We start from the raw sequence: 9,087 nt of genomic DNA on the forward strand, positions 1-9,087 counted from the left end.
TTTATAGACCAGTAATTTCTGCTTTTATTGATATCTCTTTCATCACATTTCCCTCAGATATATTATTTATTTTTGTTTTTGAGCTTCAGGCTCACTTGGTACCACTTTCTCCATCCTACCTGATTTAGCTGCGTGCAGCATGTACTTTTCCTGAAGCGACTGAGCTGTTTTAACTTTGAGGCTCTTTCTGAACATGGTATTTTCTCTGTGTGATATATCCTTCCTTCACTAATTTAACAAATATTTAATGAATACCTTGCCATCTTTGTCAACTGAACTATAAATTCTTTAACACCTGGCTCAGCTATACCTGAGCTGCAAGACTTTCCTTCCTCTACCCCCTGTGAGGTAATCCATTTCTCAGTCCCAGAATGTATGTTGAATAAACCTAAATTACAGCACTTACACGCCCCTCTCCCTACCGAACTCCTCAGCTCGCACACCAGTGTCTGACCCCGTGTCTATTTGCCAGCAGGTTTTTATCCTGGAGAAAAGGGGCATTGACAAGTAGCATGGCTGTCTTTTAAGTTCTCATCCTCCTGACAAATAAAGAAATCATCTAAAAAATATAGGCAGACTCAGTCAGTAAGAGAAATGGAGAAGAAGGTGAATAGGCAGAAAAAACTTGTAGATCACGTACAGTGTATATTTCCAACTGCATTAGATAATGACAACGGAAATTTCATTTCTCAAGACACCATAAGAAAAAAGGAGATGTAAATATAAATATACACTTGATGTAGGTAAGAGGGTTTGAGAAAACCCACACTGGATGGACTTGGTCCTGCAAAATATGATTCTGAAGGGTGCTATGGTTCTGGAAGTGTGCTCCTTCTAACGCTTGTGTTGCAACTTAATCTCTGCATTAGTCTGTGTCTCATCACTGAGCTGCTTACAATACCCACAGCACCACAGCACAACTCGCAGGAGGGGAGGTTTCATTTGCCAATAGTTTCAGTCCATGATTCACTGCTTTAAGGCAGAAACATGGGGGAAGGTCATGGTGAGGCAAAGCTGCTCCACTCCTGGCAGCCAGGAGTCCCCGCAGGGGAACAGTGCCAGACAGAAACAAGTTAGGGGCCCAGACACAGCACACAAGACCACGTCTCCATGACCCACTCAGACACACCCAGGAGCATGCTCTACTTACGAAGAAAAACCCTCACAATCCAAAGTCTTACGTTAATGATACATAGAGGTGGAGACTTTGGGAAATAATTAGGATTAGATGACATCAGGGGGTTGAACCTCTTATAGTTCCATTAGTTACTTTAAAAGATGACATGTTCAAGTTAGGAAGCTTGTTCTGTTTTGCTGCATGATATTCTGCAGCAACAGAAAGGCTTACCAGTTGCTGAGCAGAAGCCAGAACTGTACTTTTAGACTTTCAACCAGGGGAGGATCAAGGACATTGGAGGAATCAAAGGCCCCAGTAAATGAAGAGCAATTAAACCTCGTGAATTTACTCGGCATTTCTCAACACTGTGGATTCAGAAAGGGGAAATTGGGCGCAGCTGTGAATTTAGAATGCAAAGATAATAGAATACCTTGTAGGCAAAAATATCAAGGGTGCTCACAGCAAAAAGCGATGTGGTTTTCCATGGGGCAGGAAGAGTAATGCCACAGAGGGAGGAGAAGAAAGGTGCCGAAAAAGATGGACAACAGATTTTAAGAGAAAACAGAGGTATAGACGTGGAAGGGGGAATTATTGTGACTAGCGTGAAGGATTTCAGAGTCACACTAGTTTAAGGCAGGTCAGCGTCAGGCCTACATTTTCTTTTTTTCTTTTTTTTTTTTTTTTCCTCCGGTACCGGGAACGGAACTCACGACCTTGCGCTTGCCAGGCAGGCGCTTTTGCTGCTGAGCTAAATCCCCAGCCCCAGGCCTACATTTTCTTCCCGACCACGCCCATGCTTTTATCTCATTTGATAGGAATGAGATAAAAGTTATGAGCTATTTAACAAGTTAAACTGATTACAGGATTTTTCAACCCCTTCATGATCTGTCTATCAAATACAATACCAAATGCTATTCAGGCGTCATAGCTAGCATTGTTCCTGCATTACAGCTCCACGAGGGTTCCACTAATCAGGGCAGATTGAAGCCGCAGAGCTGCCATTGTCCGTTGAATGGTAGAGCAGGTTTTGGAGTGATTGTCCAAGAGTGTATCTGGGTCCTTTGGAGAAACGGAAGGAGGAGAAGGTTCCTTATTTCTTCACTGAAGCTATTCAGTCTTCTTTTATTTTGTCTGGGATACTGAGAAACATAAAAAAGCAAGTAGAATAAGTCAATACAAAAAATGGACAAGGAAACAAACAGAAAATGCTGGTTGTGTACCATGCATGTTTCCAAGTTTATTAGATAAGTTCTGGAAAACTTTTAAGACAAGAAGGAAAGGGGAGAGAAAAATAAATATACATTGATATAGATGAGAGACATGTTGAGAAAACTCACACTGAGTAAACATAGTCCCTACTGAATATGGTCATGAAGGACTATGAAAGGCCCATAAGGATGATTTGTAAACATGAGGGGCTTTCTGCTGAAGATTTGAAGGCATGTTTCCACTTCCTTGTTGCATATCTCCGTTCTTTTTGGGAAGAAACACAGATCTTGGTGTCGCTGTTAAGACAAGAGTAGAGTCACAACAGTTAATCTCACATACTTCACATGATAAAGACAAATCAGCACAAGCTGGTGTAGGGGGAGGTGTTGACAGCAGAGCTGAGAGAGAGGATTTCTCTAAAGAGTCCCCCTACGATGCTCATAAGGAAGAGAGATTCAGAGCAACACAAGGATCCTTAATATGGCCAGGTCTGTAAGTAGCTCAAGCTGTGTAGAAGTGATGGTCTTATTTATGAAAAAGCAAAGGAATCACAGACAAAATGTGATGAATACTTATGATTCTGAGATTAATAGCAAGAGAGGTAAGAAGGGGAAAAGCATAGGGGCTAAAGTCAAGGTTTCTCATTTCAACAACTAAGATGATAATGATGCCACAAAAAAGAAAGATACCACAGGTAACAGAGAGGGAAGGAAGGAACTGGAGAGGGAGCTAAACTTTTTAGGCCACACCCAGCGACCCGCGTCTTCCAACCAGACCCCGCCTCCTAGCAGCAAATCAGTTTTAAGTCCTCTAAAAGCCCCATATATGAGGCTCTTGGAAGACATCAAGATATAAACCATAACAGCTATGCATTTGCAAAATTAGCTCCGAAGGCATCCGTCAAGGTGGCTGACTTGGTGTGTGACAGTAACTACCTGACAGCTATGACAACTTTAATGTTAGGTACTGCATTAGTCTAATTTCTATTATTACCACATAAGGAAATATCTGATGCTGGTTACCTTCTAAAGAGATAAGGTTCATGTAGCTCATAATTCTGGGGGCTCACGGCATGACGCTGGCATCTGCTGGGCTCTCGCGAGAGCTTGATAGCGGATTATCTTCATGGAGAAAGCTCTCGTGAGAAAATGAGATCACAAGGCAAAACCGGAAGCCAGAGGCTGGGGAGGGTCTAGCTTTTTTTTTTTTTTAATAGCAACTTTCTTGTGAGAACTAACCAGGGTCCTATGAGAAGTACATCATTTCCTTCAAAAGTTAGGATCCTAGTGTCCTTAAAGGTCTCACCCACTCAAGCTTCTAACATGTAAACATGTACGGGATAAACTCAAAGCATATCCACACCACAGCAGGTCCCCGAAACCCAACCTTGTCAATGCTTTCTTTCACCTCTGTATGTCCATTAACAGCAGAAATAGCTGGAAAAAGGTGAAAAGCACCCATGATAAGAAGATTCTCACGGTCGGCTTGCTCACTCACCAGCTACTCACTTTGGCATTTAACTCTATAATTCTTGTGAGTTGAGTTCATGTCTCAACAAAATCTCCCAACTGTTTCATTTTAGCGTCACTTTCAAATAGTCTGACTGTGACGTACTATATGGGGTACGTAAGTGCCAAGGAATTGTTTGCACGTGAGCAAATTTCGAAGCCATTCTGTGGGATCTCACACGGTTAGCTAATATTTCTACAGAATCCTCCAGTATAAATTTATTGCATTTTATTTTGCCGTTCTAGTTCTAGTACTGTGCCCCACCCCCAAGAGTGACTTTCAGGAGACCATACAGAACTATGACTTTGAACTCTGACATGTTATGGGAAATAAGCTCTCCTAAAAGGCCCACTCTTAACCAAACTAGTTTTACCACAGGGAAAGAACAGATCTGCGATTGATTTGTTAGTTCTTACAGATTAACACAGAGTTGGATTTTTATGTTGGATTTAAGATTAAATGATTTTATTAAACCCTCTAAAAACAACCCTTTTCCTCAGGTCAGACAAAGGGATTTGCTTCAAAAATACTTGGCGTAGTTTTCAGGCTGCAGTGCTCGTACACCGTGTTTCTTTGCTTTTCCTGTTTCCCCTTCCTGAGGAAGAAGCCCTGCGGAGTTTAAACGGCGTTGCTATGTCACCCGTTCCGGGGGCAGCATTCTCGCCCATGCTGATCATGTGACTGTCCCTCACAGGTGTGAGTGCAGGGATCAGAGAGAAAGCGTGTTTTCAGTTATGTGAACAAATACAGAAAACCTCTAAATTAAAGCGTTTTTAGTGTTTTTAGATCATTTCCAGGGCTGGAGATAATTTTTGTGAAAGTAGTTTATTGGAGTGCTGTCTGGGGAAGGAACATGCGGTCAACAGGAGAAGAGAAGAAAACTAAGCAAAATGTAGTCTTGGCTGGAGACACCCTTCAGTCCGAGGTCCCAGGAGGCTCTGGTCCACCTTGAGTCCAGGCAGCTGGCCTGTACTCAAATCAGTCATTGCCCCGACTTGTTGCTATGGGCGGGAGTAATATCCCACGCAAAGCAGCTGTACTTCGCCAAACAACGCGTCAAGCAAACGAGAAACGTGTGCATTACTGGTATCTAGTGAGCAGGGGGAGGGAGGGGAAGATTAGACCGTCAGGCGAGGCCTCCCTGACCAGGCAGCTTATAGGCTGAAACCAGATGATAAATGCTAGCATACATAAGAGACTTGGAGCAGAAGCCAGGGGGCACACATCTGAGGCAAAACGAACAGAACATCAGTATGTTCCTGCCTTAAGATTCTGGAATTGAGAGGAGGGGTGCTGTGGCACTACCATAAATTAGCAGCAAGACAAGTATTTTGTATTTTTGAGGTTTTAAAAAGGCTCCAACAGGATTTTGGAAGAAAATATCATGCATATGTATGGGGTTCTGAATTGTGCTAATGTCACCTTCCAAGTTCTCTGTACTGAAGTATGTTTAGTATGTATCTGCTTTAGAGGAAATAGTGATAGTTCCTATGACTGGGAGCTTTACAAATACCCACCAAGGTCAAGTTCTTCCTCTAAAGGCTGAAAATTCCTCTGTTCTCAATGGTGCAATATGGCCCATAAAAGCCTATGTGGCATCTCCTCTTGACTTATGGGCCCCAAATTCAATGAAGACAGACAGACAGATAGAAAGATATAGATACATAGGTAGATAGGTAGAGAGATAGGTAGATAGATAGATAGATAGATGGTAGATAGATAGATTAGCTAGCTTGATGGATGACCAAAAAGTTTAAAATACAATGTTCAAATAAATTCTGAAAAATCAAAAGCAATGAATAAGGTGTTAATTATCTAGTAAAACTTACGGCACTGAGAAGAATTAACCCTTGTATCTCCTCCGTGGCCAGGAGGAAGTTTTTCTTGGCAAGTCGTACTTCATCTGAAACTAATTGAGGCAGCTAGCTGCAAGGGCAACTGGCAGGGAGAAGGGCCTCAGTTCTGCTTTTGCATAAAAGGTACCCAATAAATATTTATCAAGTAGTGAATAAATGTCCTCTCGAGGCCTCGCCTCTTACCAGCCACTACAAAGTCAAGCTGTAAATGAGAAGAAATAAAGAGAAAAAGACAGGATGACAAAAGGATGATAATATATTAAGATAAGCTTGGAGCTACAAATTTAAAATGAGTTGAATTTTAGTGAAAGATGGTGAACTGAAGACAGATATATACCAAGTTCTCTTTCAAATGTAAAAAAAAGATTCTATACTTTTAAAAGAAGGAATCCATAATAATGCTAGAAAAGTAGAAACGCAGGCAGCTGGAGGAGGACATTTTGAAGAAATCCTAGAATACAGAAACAGATGGAATCTGATTAGAGATGAAACTGATCATGGAAAATTGTAGCCCAAAACACCAGAGGGAAAAAGAATCTTTCCCAAAGGAGTCCTTTAAAAACTCTCACTCCACAAATATAAAACATCAGGATGAAATATGGTACAAGTATCAAGGTAATTAATAAGTTATGATCTGAGTGCTTGCACACAGTCTAATTTGCTGACTATATCTTTCCACTCACTCTGTCCCTATGTGCTCTACTCCAGCCTCACTGGCCTTCTTTCTGTTTGCTTCTATGAATAATGTTCCCACAGTGCCTTTGCATTTGCTCTTCCCTCTGTTTGGAATGGTCTATCTCTACTAACATGGCTGACTCTTCTTTATATCCAAATCTTATCTTAAATTCCCTAACTCAAAGAAGCCTTTTCTGACCACAGTCTCTAAATTAGATCCCAAAGCTTGCCAATGACTCTATCCTGTCACACTGATTCCTTTCCTTTACTGGGTGTATTGGTGGTTGAAACTACCCTGTAAATTTATTTCTTTATCATTATCTCGGAGTAAATACCTCATTTATCTTGCTTATCATAATATCTACATCTAGCATTAATACAAGTTGGTACTGGCATCAGCCAGTTTTTGGTATATAACAAATACCTCCAAACACAGTGGCGATAAATGACGACATTTTATTTAGTATATTATTTGGGTCTGCTAAGCAGGTATGTCAGCTACTTCCTTTTGGGTCCCTTCAAGCACCCACAGTTAGCAGGTAGTTTGGCTGGTCATTGTATAATCTGGGAAAAGTCACTTCCACATGTCAAGCATGGGTCAGGACAAGAGAGGCAGCTTGGCCATAGGACTTCTGTTACCCAGCAGAATAGCCTAGGTTCCTTTGTAGAAATGTGCAAATGATTTTCCAGTCTCTGTCTCAAGTCATTTCCCAGTGAACAAAAGAAGTCATACGTCCAAGGCCAAATTTAAGGCAATGGAGAAACAGACTTCAGATCTTCCTAGTCTTGGTCTGGCCTTTTTTTTTTTTTTTTAAATCAGGATGCTGCTGACCTTATAAAATTAGTCTGGAAGTATTTCTTTCCCTTCCATTGTTCTGAAAGATTGTGAGAGTTGTTATTATTTCTTTTTTAAAAATTTGATAGAATTGAGCAGTGAAGTCTTCTGATCCTGGATTTTTCTTTGGTGGAAAATTTCTTATTCTTTATCCAACCTTCTTGCTTATTATTGTTCTGTTAATATTTCCTACTTTGTTATAATTCAGTCTTTGTAGTCTGTATGAATCAAGAAATTTACTCATTTCTTGTAGGTTATCCAGTTCATGGGCATATAGTCGTTCATAATAGTCTCTAATTATCTTCTGTATTTCTATTGTATCAGGTATAATGTCTCCTTTTACTTCTATTTGAGTATTTTGTCTCTCTCTTTTTATTTTTCTAGTTCCTTGTAGTATAATGTTAGGATGTTTAGTTGAAATCTATCTTCTCTTTTGATATAGACCAAAGGATCCCTAATATGGATCGGTGGTAGAGTACTTGCCTAGCATGTGCAAGTCCTTGGCTTTAATCCCTAGTACCACAGAAAAAATCCTCACTCTTTGAAATGCTTTCGTTGAAACCTACAAGTTTTGACATGCTGTTTTAATTTTTGTGATATCTCATAAGATTTTAAAATATCTTTATTGATTTATCGGTTATTCACTAACATGTTGTTTAATTTCTATGTATTTTTAAATTTTCTAAAGTTTCTCCTGTTACTGATTTCTAATTTTATACCATTTTATTTGCTATGATTTGAATTATCTTAAATTTCTAATAGTTGTTTTGAAGGTTTTCATGTTCTCTATCCTGAAAAATGATCCATGTGCAGTCAAGAATATATATTTTTTATACATTGTATGGAATGTCCCTGTAGATGCCCGTTAGGTCAATTTATTCTAGCCTGGGGCTTGTGTGGTCCCATCTGATGCCAGGATGAGGTGCAGACGCCCAGTCTATTTTATTGGTCTAGAATATGGAGCTATGGGGTGGGGACTGCCAGGGCTGGGTCTTACTGCAGTGGAGTCAGTGCTGGGGTCCAAAGTTCTGAGCTCACTTCCTTGTTTTTCCTGAAGCAGAGGGTAGCTTTCTCATCCCTCTGCTGCCTAGACTGGGCAGAAGCATGAAAAGGACAAATTGAAAGTATTCATTCTGCCCTCTTCAATGTATATTTTCTTATTCTTTCATAGCCAGGTACTGTGATTTCTCACCTGGATCCCTTTGCTCTTTTGAAGACATTTTTATGTGCAGTTACTTGATTCAATTGATGATCCTGTTGTTGGAGGAACTAGAAATATTGCAATTATCAAATTTAGCCAATTATCATTGAAATTTCTGGCTTAAAAATATAATAATTCTTTAAAATAATCATCTGATGTTCTAAGGAGGGATATCTGGATGTCATTATCTGATTTTCTATTTCATAAATATCTAGGATTTATTCCTGGGTAGCCTATTTCTGTATTATCTAAAAACCCACACCCTTTGCTCTATGTCACGGCACTTGCAGTTCCAATGCACAATTTAAATTCCAACTGATGCTGAATGGGGGTATCAAAAGACTCTTTCTTTTCTTTTCTTTTCTTTTTTTGATTTTTCTCCGGTACCAGGAACCAAACTCACGACCTTGCGCTTGCCAGGCAGGCGCTTTGCTGTTGAGCTAAATCCCCAGCCCCAAAAGACTTTTTCTATCCTTGTAAACAGTACCCATGCAGAAGGAGATTTGAAATCCTTCACTCGGATGGAAAAATGTTGAAGTTTGTCAGATTCTTTTGAAATATTTTTTCATTAATGGTTCGATTGTTATAACTGCAGAATTCAAAGAGTTACCTCATGTGAGTTCTTCCTAGTTCTTAGTGCTACTGAAATTCTCCATGTCCTCTTGAGCTTTTATATCCATAAAGT

General features: G+C 40.0%; 1 long non-coding RNA gene across 1 annotated transcript; it reads right to left on the minus strand.

The window, feature by feature from the left end:
* Window positions 1-1,885: 1,885 nt before the first annotated feature.
* Window positions 1,886-3,439, minus strand: LOC102004290. Its single transcript, XR_264081.2, has 3 exons — window positions 3,349-3,439; window positions 2,455-2,622; window positions 1,886-2,256 (listed from the first exon to the last, which is right to left on the minus strand). It is a non-coding gene; the product is annotated as an uncharacterized LOC102004290 (long non-coding RNA).
* Between the last annotated feature and the right edge of the window lie 5,648 nt (window positions 3,440-9,087).

This window comes from Chinchilla lanigera, unplaced genomic scaffold, assembly GCF_000276665.1.
Source record: "Chinchilla lanigera isolate Chin_1 unplaced genomic scaffold, ChiLan1.0 scaffold00092, whole genome shotgun sequence".
NCBI classification, from domain to species: domain Eukaryota; kingdom Metazoa; phylum Chordata; class Mammalia; order Rodentia; family Chinchillidae; genus Chinchilla; species Chinchilla lanigera.